At 40.4% G+C, this 13,294-nt stretch overlaps 1 pseudogene; it reads left to right on the forward strand.

Moving 5' to 3' along the window:
• Nucleotides 1–287: 287 nt before the first annotated feature.
• Nucleotides 288–12,177, forward strand: LOC124257386 (annotated as a pseudogene).
• Nucleotides 12,178–13,294: the final 1,117 nt, after the last annotated feature.

The raw sequence follows: 13,294 nt of genomic DNA on the forward strand, positions 1-13,294 counted from the left end.
CAATCAATCAATCAATCAATCAATCAATCAATCAATCAAAATATTTTGTAACAAACTAACAGTGAATACTATTCATTGCAAGGAAATATATATTAAGCGGTGCAAACCTTTTCTAGGTAGTAAGACTGACTGAGTTTAGTTTTACGCAGCTTTTAGCAATAGTCCAGCAATATCACGGCGGGCGTAGTAATATGTTCATATAGGAGACGAATGTGAAAACCACGAACCTATGTTCCAAACTTCTCATCTGTGCTATTTGATATTACATGTCTCAGGACTGAGCGAGGATGTCTGTACAAGGGGAAGATAATCCTGGTTTCCAGATGGAAGAAATTACTGGTAATGTACCTCATAGTCGTGCAGGCGGTCTCAGGCGGAGTCGAACCATTGAGAACCTCACTGAGGGGGAAGACGAAGCTACACGGTAGGAAACATTTTATACTCAGTTCATCCGTTTAGAGAAAGAGCATATCAACCTTTTACTGCATCACAATTACATGTTACGTCATATGGAGTTATGCCCCTTTCTCGTGCCGGGATCAGCTGAAGTTGAACGTCACAAACGTGGTAAATGGTTAAGAGTTAATAACAGGCATCCTGTTTCACATTACAGACAACACCAACATGGATGGGACAGATTTGAACAGAAACACGAGAAGCTTATCTCTACATCTGCTGAAAATAAACAGTGGAGGGCCACCAGGAACAAAATCTGCAAGATTATTACCATCCTCCTCTTGTTCCTTGTGAACCTGTCTCTGTTAGTCATCTCAAAACTCTCCATCCTTACTCTAACAAGTCACGTGGGTCAAACACTGATGCCAGGGACCGACGCCCATGGTGCAGTTGTCATCGAAGTGAGACTAGTCTGGGCACTGCTTCTCTGTATTTTAATTCCGAGTATGTTGAACCTTGTCCTCAGTACCTGGAGACTTTCCATACAGAAAACTGACAAGGAAAAGGCCAAAGAAAAGAAAACTGCTAAAGAAAGGATAAAGGCGATACTGCCCATGGTTGTGGTACGTATGTTCAAATTAGGAACTATCTTGCCTTGACAGAAACCGCTTGGTCAGTATGATGTTTGACAGTTTTAAACAACATTTGGTTTATAAATAAGATATTCTGACTGGATATTTGTTGTAAGTGTCATAGCGATATGACACGCTTGCTGACATGAATGATCAATTTCACTGGCTTGCTTAGTCGTTTCATTTCATTCACAACTGTCTCCCCAGTCTACTGTGTTATACTTCTTTGAGAGGCATTTTACAAGTTGTATAGATGAAGGAAAACCAAGTTCTATGGATAGTCAACTTCTTTATTGCAATGAGTGCGACGTTTTGGTGTAGGTACTAACAGGCATCACTTGCTTGATAACGGTGTTAGTACCTACCTACTAGAAGTTGACTATCCATAGAACTTTTTTTTCCTACTGTGTTACACATTAAACTATTGCAACTGGAAATACATTCATGTATATATTTACATTTCAGTGTGTGGTGACAGAGCTTGTTCATTCGTTTGGGGTTTTTCTTCTGACATTTCTGGTGTTTCCGCACCTGCATCCAGTGACCGGATGTGTTGTGATGTTGACAGTTGGACTTGTTCCATGTATCACTCGACTTCTGACAGAATGGCGCAATGGTCAAGCTGCTTTAAAACATAATATCCTCAAATTCGTTCTGGCTTTATTATACATTGTCAATTTTGTCACATGGCGAGTTCTCTCCCGCGTCCAAACATCCATTTCAGTGACAGTTCTACTTCCCGTGAGTGTCCTTATGCTCTCTGTTAAGTGGTGGTGTAATTATGTCGGCAAACACTTTGGGTTATCGAAGAAGATAACACAGCCACATGCTTTGATGGATTTCTTTGCATCACTGATACAGATAGCAACTATATTTCTGTCAGCAATTATCTTTTTTGGCTCCAGTGGCAGTGCAGCTTGTGTTAGGACGCTATTTGGACTCGAGGAAGGAGCAAAAGGGTGTTCTGTATTCGGTAATATTTTGCTTATAAACTATAGTAGTAAATTGGACGAGTTATGTTTGGATAACTTCTACTTCGTGATAGCAGGAACAGCAATACTGTGTGGATGCATCTTCTATATATTGGCTGTGGCGGCCTGCAAGGCGTACATTCAGGTCTGCTGCTTTTCACTGCCATTGTTATTTTCAACTCCAACAACGCTCGGCCTGCTTTGGTTGATTTACCATTTTGGAGATACAGCTTACCTTGTGTGTTTCTTTAAAAACATTACATCCACGGATCGTATGTTCGGAGCTGTTGACACACCAACATGGGTTTGTGGCAGTGTGGCCTGTATCCTGTTCTATATGGTGTTTGGACATATATGGTTCCCGACTGAAGAACGACTGGCTAAAAGAGAAAAGTATGTATCATCCAAGATGCCAAAGGAGAATGATTTTTATACCATTTGAAAGAATGAAAGCAATATTTAAAAACTTATGATAACTAGTGTAAATGATTTTTTAGGCCAGACACCTGTAAATTTCATTTTCAAATCATGCTACGGGACAAACATTGAGCAAAGGGTTTACAGATTCATATGGCGTTGGATTCAATTCGGCTGCGTTGTTTCCTAAATAATAAACACAGAACACCATATCTAAAGGATGGCTATCATGATGTATTGTATGATAAGCTATACTCACCAATTTCAGGTTATTCGTCGGGCCTTTCTATTGTGGAATACTTGTTGGCGAATCCCTGACTCTGTCTAGAAGAACGACTTCCGAAGGGAGGGTAAAGGATTTTTATTAGGTCCATATTTTGTAAAAAGAACCCAAGCATGTTCTGCTCAGTATGTGTTTATCGGGTATTGTTGTGTAATGCCATAATTTTCATTAGATCCGGTGTCCAAGCCATGCCATGGCCTTCTCGTCTAACAATATTATGGTTATGTACTGCTGTACATAACCATACTTAAAATACTTCCATCTTAAGGCAAATCACTGCAAAAAACGATCCATATTTACAAACTTGTAAATGTCTTGTAAGGATGAGGTTTACAAGACATTTACAATTTGGGAAACATGAGATTTACAAAAAATTACAATTTTGGGAATATAAGATTTACAATACTCTTGTGGAACACCTGGTGTCGTCATTGATTATCAGTGATCAATTCATATTCAACTTTCATAGCTATCTTCCCCTTTACACCGGAACTTGTTTTGGAGGATAGTCAAGAGGAGGTATTCTTCTGCACTAACGTTCTATATCTACAGTCCACTAATAACTGGCACCATTAGTATTCCCAGTATAGATCTTGTAACATGTTTGACTTTCCTCTGTGTTGTCTCTGCCATCTGAGGCGGGGTAGCTTAGGCGTTAAAGCGTCCGCTCATCATGCTGAAGACCCGGGTTCGATTCCCCAAATGGACACAATGTGTAAAGCCCATTTTTGGTGTCTCCCGCCGTGATATTGCTGGAATATTGCTAAAAGCGGCGTAAACTCATACTCACTCACTCTCTGCTTTCTTATGATCATGCTATTGAATCGTTGTCAAATTGTTTCCACAGAAGCCCGAAGAACACCTAACTGTCAACCAGGCAAGGGATGATGGCGTACCCTTGGTCATCGCATGTATCACAATGTGGCACGAGACTGAACGAGAAATGACTCAAGTTTTGAGATCTATTTACAGGTATGGTGACATGGGAAACTCTTTTCTGTGGTAACAATATCCAGTATGATCTCTGAATTAGATTAAACTGTTTCTGACTTAGAATAAGATAGGACAGAGACAGATGTTCATCCTGTTGCTAAGGATTGTAAAGATGCATAGATGAAGCATCAGACGTAAGGGTAAACTAGTAGAGTTGGTATTCCTTGCATATACATGTATTTCTGCACACTATAAAATGTCCATTTGTGTTGGAAGAGTAAGTAAGTTACCCTATTTTATGTTATGGTGTCTCATTCTCAACCACTAATTTGTATAGACCTGACTGTTTTGTGTTCTTTATGTATCGACATGGACGATCGCAGGGCAAACACGACTTCTCTATTCACTGATTCATTTACACCCTGTAGAAATACATGCAATTGTATAAAACACGATCCATAATGCAAGGTAATATGTGCTTTGAACTCACCTGATAGGTCATTGATGCTACGCCTGCGTCTATCTGTGTGACCCTTTTTGTCCAATTAGTAATTTGAAGCATGATGTCTACCTGGACACAGGTTTCCCGATATCACCTTAAAATATCATGATAAAGTGATCAGTTCACTACCATACAAATTACTATTACATTCCATGAGTGTATAATCGCGGGATGTTTGCTCTCTATTCTGTTTGCTTCTTCTAGATTAGAAAACATTTCCTGAGAGAATCTGGGTATTGATGCATTCTGAATGATGAACTTTCAGACTGGCCATAGATAGTGGCGCCTCACGGACATGGGCAGATATCAAAGCTCAAGATACCTACTCTGAAGAGCCGAATCAGAAACAGGGTGATGACAGATACGACTTTGAAGGTACGTCAGTGAGTTGGGTCTTACGCCGCTCTTAGCAATATTCCAGCAATATCACCATCAGAAATGGGTTTCAACATTGTACCCATGTGGGGAATCGAACCTGGGTCTTCGGGGTGACGAACAAACGCTTTAACTACTAAGCTACTCCACCAGCCCTTTGGAGGTTAGAGTGAAAAACGATTGTACTTTGGTGTTGCAACACGATTAGCTTGAAAGACGTACAGGAGTCATGGTCAAAACCTTGTAATGATACCGCATGGTCTCACGGAACAATGCCATTTTGCTACCAAACAGTATTAATCCTTGCCTAAAGTCTACATTTATGTGGATATTTACAAGGTATTTTGATTACCTTCGCTTCCAGAGCATGTAATCTTACAATTACATTTTATTGGCAGCACATATATTCCTTGACGATGCGTTTGAAGAAGCAGATCCTGGAGATGAACCTCGATTCAACACATGGACTGAACAGTTGATACGAGTTGTGCACGAGGTTGCTGGGTGAGACTCGTTTTTTCACCTCCTTAAACAACGTAAGCGGACCCGTGAAGATCCGGGCTAGAATTATCTTCACTAACCCATGCTTGTCGTAAGAGGCGACTAACGGGATTAGGTGGTCAGGCTCACTGACTTGGTTGACACATATGATCGTATCCCAACTGCGTAGATCGATTCTCATGCTGTTGATAAGTGGATTGTCTGGTCCAGACTTGACTATTTACAGACCGCCGCCATATAGCTGGAATACTGTTGACTGCAGCGTAAAACTAAACTCACTCATTATAACGCAAGCGACAATGTATTGAATAACAGCATGCCCTTGTAGGTCGAAAGTGTCGCAACGAATTGCTGTATAAACTGATGAAATACAAAAATGGCGTGGGAAAGGATTTTTGACCTCAACGCACGAAATATAAAAAGAATAACTTTAATTCAGGTACTGTAACATTTGTAGGTGAACAGTCTATAACCCTTCACAGTGTTTTTGTCACAGAAACTATCTGTTATGATCCGGGTTGGAATTTGGTCTTCAGCAACCCATACTTGCCCGAGAGTTGTTTCAACACTTAAAATTAGATGAATTTGTCAGCTTAATGTACCGCTATTCAGCTTCATTCTTTCAGGCTCACTAAATGAAATACCCAATGTTACCTTCAGATTCCTTCTCAAAAATACCTGGATTGTAGTTCACAAAATCCATTCCTGTTTATACTTTGAACAATGTATTTCTAAGACAACCCATGTCTTTAGCAATGTGTCATTATTATTTTTCAATAATAAATGTTAAATTACACTGAATTTCAATTTGCTTTGCGTCTATGGTAAGAAGCGATAAACAGACGAAGAATCTAATAGGACATCAAGTCAAAGAATACTGCACAGGGAGAGAAAAACCTTTATCTGTTTTGTTCTGCTCTCGCCGGGCGCCAATTTGATTCGTTGGGCGCTTATTTCAGTATGCTTTATATCTAGCTAGGGTCCGTGAAGGTTCGGATTAGCAGATCTTAAGCAACGCATACTTGTGAGGGTACCCTTGTGAGAGACTATTACGTCATTCGTAAGCATATGATAAACTTCGTAGTTACATTAGCTCGTTATGATACGAACTCATTGTTGATCAGGACGCAGACGTGCTGACTTGCTTGATGCATGTTGACGGATCCCAAATGTGTTGATCGATGCTGATGATGTCAATAACTGGATTGTCTGGTCCAAACTCGATTATTTACAGACCGCCGTCATGTAGCTTGGATATTGCTGAGTGCGGCGCCAAACAACAAACAAACACACTTTACTATAACACTGACAACATTGAACACAAGTTTGTACCAATAATTCCAATATTCGTGTTTCAGAAAAGCAACCAAAGCGTCCTATCGTCCAACTCCCTATGGAGGAAAAATCGCCTGGACATTACCAGGAGTTAGAGAAACGGTCCTGACGGCGCACTTGAAGGACAAAACAAAGATCAGACATAAGAAACGATGGAGCCAGGTGTGTAAGCGCAAAATCTGCACATTATTGGATTCATGTAACATTGGCAAATTTGTTTGTTTTGGTCTTTCCAAATAAAGAAAAGATTACTGCTGCACTTTACATTCCGTGATGATATTATCACAAGATCAGACATAGCAATCCCATTATCATCATCCATCCAACCTCCGAGGGCGTGATGTCTGAAACGGCTGCAGTCGGATTACCACGCTGACATGTCCAGTCTACATCAACTGTTGGAATATACTTAACAAAAGCAATGATATATTTGTTTCAAAGATGACGAACAATGTTGTAGTATTTGTGACATTATTGGTGTGCTTTGGTGTTCCATATTTACATGCAAAAGATTACTGTTTTGAAATATCGAATAAGAAGATAAATTAGGATCATCAGATATTCGAGGATAGACAAGGGTAGGCTGCTCCAACGGTGGCATCACCACAAATACATGCAAAAGCATGTCAACTGTTCAACTAAAGAAACATGCAAATGTTGTTTTTTTACTTTCCAGGTAATGTATCTGTACTACCTCCTCGGATTCCGATACAAGAAAGAGGATAAGCTGAACAATATCTTTCTGCTAGCCTTGGATGGGGACGTGGACTTTCAGGATGGTGCAGTGAAGATGTTGTTAGACCGGATGAGGCGAGACCCGGATGTAGGAGCAGCTTGTGGAAGGATACATCCAATTGGCATAGGAACCGGTAAATATATGATACCAACCCTTTAGCCTTCACCGTCCATGTATACTTGACGGTATCAGCAGTCCTTAAAGAACATTCACGACATTTGCATCAAGCGTATTTTAAGTTCCTCATGACATACAGATAAGTAATGTACATATGTAATGAAAATGAGTTTCCAATCTTTGAACAGGTCCAATCCTGTGGTACCAGAAGTTCGAGTACGCTGTTAGTCATTGGCTGCAGAAGGCCACAGAGCATGTTACGGGATGTGTCCTCTGTAGTCCTGGGTGTTTCAGTCTGTACAGAGCCTCTGCACTAGCGTCCAAGGATGTCATACGGAAATATGCCACCATGTCAACGGAAGCGAGACATTTTGTCCAATACGATCAAGGTACTACTGCCAATGGTATCTTTTAACATGCACCACAGAGCCAAAATAAATAAATAAAAAATGATCAACGAGCTACGTACATATGTATTTCGAACTTTCAGTGTGATTTGTACAAGAAACGAACTATATAGAATACAATTTTACTTGTCCCTTAGTTGTTTTATGAGCTATGTTCCTTTAATTGGATTGTGCAATGGACACCACCAGCATACAAGCACAGGCAAATTTTGGTCAAAATCAGATGGATGGTTGCAGAGTTACAGGTGTTTAAGTATATTTGAGGGCTCAACCAAGAACACGTTTTAGACACGCGAGCGGATTTTTAAATGCAGCTAAGGTACCTTTTAAATAGTTCCGGAGAAGAAATTGTTCCGTCTTTAACATGCAATAACTCCGTTGTTCTTAGGTCTACAGTAAAAATAGTTAGTGTTCTGGAATCGCCAGTGCCTGAGCTATCAGACGCTATACGACCAAGGTACAACTGCAAATGCTGTCTTGGTTCATATGTCAAATACTTATAAATTCGCTGTTTACAACGGCAGCCAGCTCTGGTAAACGGTAGGGTGGGTATAGGATATGGTAGAATCCTGATATCCATGAACAAGGTTCACTGAAGTGGTACATGTAAATGCCAGTGTAAATGGCTTATCTCCAGTTCAAAACATATCACTCATTTTGTACCTTTGTATAATATAATAGATCCTAGCTAACCCTTTTGTAATGGTGTCGTATTCAAAATCAATCATACACTCTTTATGTCATGGACGGAAACATTCTGTAATGTATTATACGCAATATTTCTACCTAATCAAAAGCCTTCTTTAGCACGATATCAAAGATCCACCTCAAGCATGAAAGCCATAATTTGTCTTTGTATCTATACAGGTGAGGATCGATGGTTATGTACCTTGTTGCTTCAACGAGGACATAAAATTGAATACTGCGCAGCTTCCGATTCATTCACGTTTGCCCCAGAAGGATTTGGAGAGTTCCTCAACCAACGGAAACGATGGAATCCGTCAACAATCGCAAACATGCTCGACTTGTTAAGTGTTAGTATGTTCTCACAAATAGTTTTCTATGCGCTGATGGGGGCGGTGGGGTAGCCTAATGGTTAGAGCGTTTACTCGTCACACCGAAGACCCGGGTTCGATTCCCCACACGGGTACAATGTGTGAAGCCCATTTCTGGTGTCCACTGCCGTAATATTGCTGGAATATTGCTAAAAGCGGCGTAAAACCATACTCACTCACTCAGTCTTTCTACTTCTTGGAACTGTTTGTGTGCTGTTTATTTCGTGCTAAGAGTATATTAATACAAACATATTACCAATTAAGCAGTTAGAAGCGAAGTCATTCTGTCTGATAATAGATGTTACCATTAATATACCATTAATCAATGTCCATGCATTCTGACAGGGCTGGAAACACCTGACCAAGCTGAACAAGAATATATCCTCACTCTTTCTAATATATGAGACGGCAATGATGGTGTGCCTTCTTTGACTCCTGGAACCATCTTTCTTCTAATCATTGGTGCTATCAACGTGGCCTTTCCTGGGATACCCCTGTATGGAGCCCTCATATTCAATCTTATTCCTGTTGGTGCCTTCATTGTGGTCTGTTTGTACACTCAAGCCAAAACACAGGTAATCATTTAGTGTGTTTGTGCTGATTAAGAAGTAAGGCAGGAAATGTTATATCTAATGGTGGTTTTCCCTTAGTTGGTTGGTTGTTTAACGACGCACTCAGCAATATTCTAGCTACACGGCGGCGGTCTGTAAACAATCGAGTCTAAACCAGACAATCCAGTGATCAACATCATGAGCATCGTTCTACGCAACTGGGATACGATGACATGTGTAAGGCATGTCGGTGAGCCTGACCACCGTATTCTGTTATAGTCCGTTTGACTTCATTTGAGACCGATGAATTGCTCACAAACACAAAATCTAATCAATGCAACAAAATCAACAAGCGTGTGCAGTGAAATTTCAGTTTCACACGAACAACTCGTACACCTGGCTGTTCTACCAGCAAGTGGTCTTCCCTCGTAAGAAATAGCGAAAAGTGACAACAAAATAATGATCGTTTGTTAAACAACTTTTTTATTCGGGTGTCCAAAATTATGAGACAAATCATCAAACTTGGTCTGTCGATTTCATGTGACTGTGCAAAATTTGATTTCGTTGCATTTATTAGATTTTGTGTTTGTGAGCAATACATCGGTCTCAAATGAAGTCAAACGGACTACAGTCGCCTCTTACGACAAGCATGGGTTGCAGAAGATCAATTCTAACCCGGATCTTCACAGGTGGTCTTCGTTGTATATATGACGTAAACATACTATGATTTGAAAAAGACCTATGTAACATGGAGACATGGTGTTCATGTTTACTTAAATCATACTTTCCTATAGTGGTTATTTCTGTTGATCCATCAGTGTGTTAGCCTTTTGAACCAGGAAGTTGTTTATCATTGATTTGAAAGTTTCGATTGATCAGAATTTCGAAATTTTATATTGGAATTACCAAATTTCTAACTAACTCGGGGTTGTGTCATCCTCCTATGTTGCTTTCATGCTAGATCAAGGTGGCTGGCGTCCTCTGCATCTTGTACATGCTGTTGATGATGATGGTTCTGATAGGGCTTGTCCTTCAAGCAGACAGACATGGCTACTGCTCCATCACCACTATCTTTCTCATCACCATCCTTGGGATATTCTTTGTTTCTGCACTTCTTCATCCACAAGAATTCAGCTGCATCTTCGCTGGTGTCATTTACTTCTTCTTCACGCCGACAATGTCAATGTTGATGGTCATCTATTCCTTGTGCAACCTTAACAGCATCTCGTGGGGAACACGAGAGGGAAAACTGCCAGCCAAACCTGAGCAAAACGGCGATAACCAGGGGAGACAACTCCAATCGGTATGGTCTCGATGGGCAGAGGACAAGAGTGTTCTAAGTTCTCTCTGCCGATGCATCTGTTTGGCACCAGCGGAAAACAAAACTATGCTGGATAAGTTGAATAATATTGAAAAGATTCTGGAACAGACTCGTGATCAAGGTCAGTATGGTATCTCATTGTGCATATTTCACGCTTTAAACACATTGTTAAATAGGCAACTATAATCCCTTGTCATTTGCGCCATAGTACAAAAATGTAAGGTGTGTTCTTTAAATTGGAAAATATTGGATAAAGGTCTACATAAAAAGACATTCCACAATATGCCTTTTCATGAACATTTGTTTCATACCATCTTGGAAAGATGAGTACATATTGATTGATGTGTATGAACTTTTCTCATTATTTCAGTGGATAGTCTGTCTCAAGACAGGGTGTACATGTTTCCCTCCCGCTCTGCAAAGGAACGATTCCTTAAAGCAAAGGTGGACAACACCGAAGAAAGATTCTGGAACGAACTCATTGAAAAATACTTACAACCTCAAACTGGTCAACTTGAATACCATGACCAAATCAAGGGAGACTTGAAAGAACTCAGAAACAAGTCTTGCTTGTTATTTCTTGTGGCAAACAGTCTTCTTATCGTTCTGGTCATTACGCTTCAGATGAACCCACAGCTCACCATAGGTCTTCCTTGTAAAAGTGCAAGGTTCGTCGTTGAAGACTTCGAGCCTATTTCAGTGACATTTATGGTTGTTTTCGGTGCACTGCTTGTGGTACAGTTCACAGCAATGCTGATCCACCGATTCTCGACATTTATTCATATAATTTCAACAACAAAACTTCGACAAAAGTCTCAGAGGAGTGAAGACAAGCGCAATGATGCTGCCGCCATTAAGGTTATTAAGTTTATCACATCATATCATCTGAAGACCTTACACAGTAAGTCCTTCTCGGGAGACAGACATATTTCTGATGAACCAGATGGTGAGAGGCAAAGTCATGAGAAGGACTTTGCGGATGTATGTAGGGGACTGGAAGAGGGAAGGGATGAAGTGAATGGGCAACAACGGCCACCAACAGAAACGTTGTCTATAGCACGCATTGCAAAGAAAGTGAGAACAACAGAAGCTTTTGTGAAACAGATTATGAAGAGAATGAATGACAGGAACAGAAAGACAAGAGGGAATCGAAGGCAGAACATCAACAGCATAGTATCCGATCATACACCAGGTTCATCCAGTGACACGTCTTCAAACGCGGACACACATCAAACTGCCGTTAAAGAAAAATATACATCTACTTCTGTTCAAAGAGTATATGAAGAACACAATTTCACAAATTATGATGAAACAGATTCGTCTGCTGCTGTAGTTCATTCCAGCAGTCGTACAAGCGTCTGGGAACTCGACAGTAGGAATGATGTCATATCTGAGGAATTTTCGTCCCAATCAAAGCTAAGAAGACCGCCACAGAGAAGACGAGTTTCATCGAAGCATGCTGCTAAGGCAAGACCCTCTGAAGTTCCTGTAGACGTTCACATGCCATCTCACCCCCATGCAGTGGATATCGATGCCTTGAAAAACGAAACAAGATTGTAAAAATACCTACATGTCACTATCTCAGTTACCGTATAAAAGAGTCGTGGAGAAAAGACACGATCCTTGAAACAATGTTCTCTCAGGTGTATGGTCACATACGGTTTGAACTAAATAGAATAAGAGTCATTATCCTTGCGGATTAGTACATGTGCGCGTTTATGAAACAGGAGTATCTCCTCGAAGTGTCCATACCTGACCTGTTATCTGCATTGAATCTGGCGAATATGTATAAATATGTAGATTTCAGGATATTTACTGTTCAACATAAAAATCAGCAAATGATCTGTAAGGACTAAACAAACTAGCAGATATGCAATCTATATCAAACAAACCTCTAAACATCTGTCTGGCAAGGATTTCAAGGAATACGATTGATGTATGGACAATTTAGAATACAAAAGTATAAAATGCACCAACTGTACCTATGATTTAGAACTGACAGTTTGTTCAGCGCTCTGTTTATGTGAAGGCAAAGACGAGTTGTTGTTTGTTGTGAAACCTTATTGGGATAGTCATCCGACATGGAATCATAACAGGCATCTTGAGAACGTTACACTGTAACATTTTCGTTCATTACGTTATGGATGTATATAGAATATATATGCATGTTATAATCAATATATGTTGGGCAGTTGGGTGCTCTAGTGGTAAAAGACCCGTGAAGATTCGGGGTAGAATAGGTCTTCAGCAACCCATGCTTGTCATAAAAAAGGCGACTATGCTTGTCGTAATAGGCGACTAACGGGATCGGGTGGTCAGGCTCGCTGACTTGATTGACACATGTCATCGGTTCCCAATTGCGCAGATCGATGCTGTTGATCACTGGTCCAGATTCGATTATTTACAGACCGCCGCCATATAGCTGGAATATTGCTGAGTGCGGCGTAAAACTAAACTCACTCACTCTAGTAGTTAAAACGTTCACTCACCATTCCAAAGTTCGTGTTTGCTTCCGTCATGGGTACAATGCTAGGAGTCTTGTGTTTCTAGTGTCCCCTGATATAGTGAGTGAGTAAGTATGGTTTTACGCCACTTTTTAGCAACATTACAGCTATATCACGGTAGGGAACACCAGAAATGTACTTCACATATTGTACTCATGTGGGGAATCGAACACGGGTCTTCGGCGTGATGAGCGAACGCTTTAACCACTAGGCTAGTGCACCGTGATATACCTGGTATATTGCTTAAAGCGGCGTAAA

Source organism: Haliotis rubra, unplaced genomic scaffold, assembly GCF_003918875.1.
Source record: "Haliotis rubra isolate DU_JTF1 unplaced genomic scaffold, ASM391887v1 Scf66, whole genome shotgun sequence".
NCBI classification, from domain to species: domain Eukaryota; kingdom Metazoa; phylum Mollusca; class Gastropoda; order Lepetellida; family Haliotidae; genus Haliotis; species Haliotis rubra.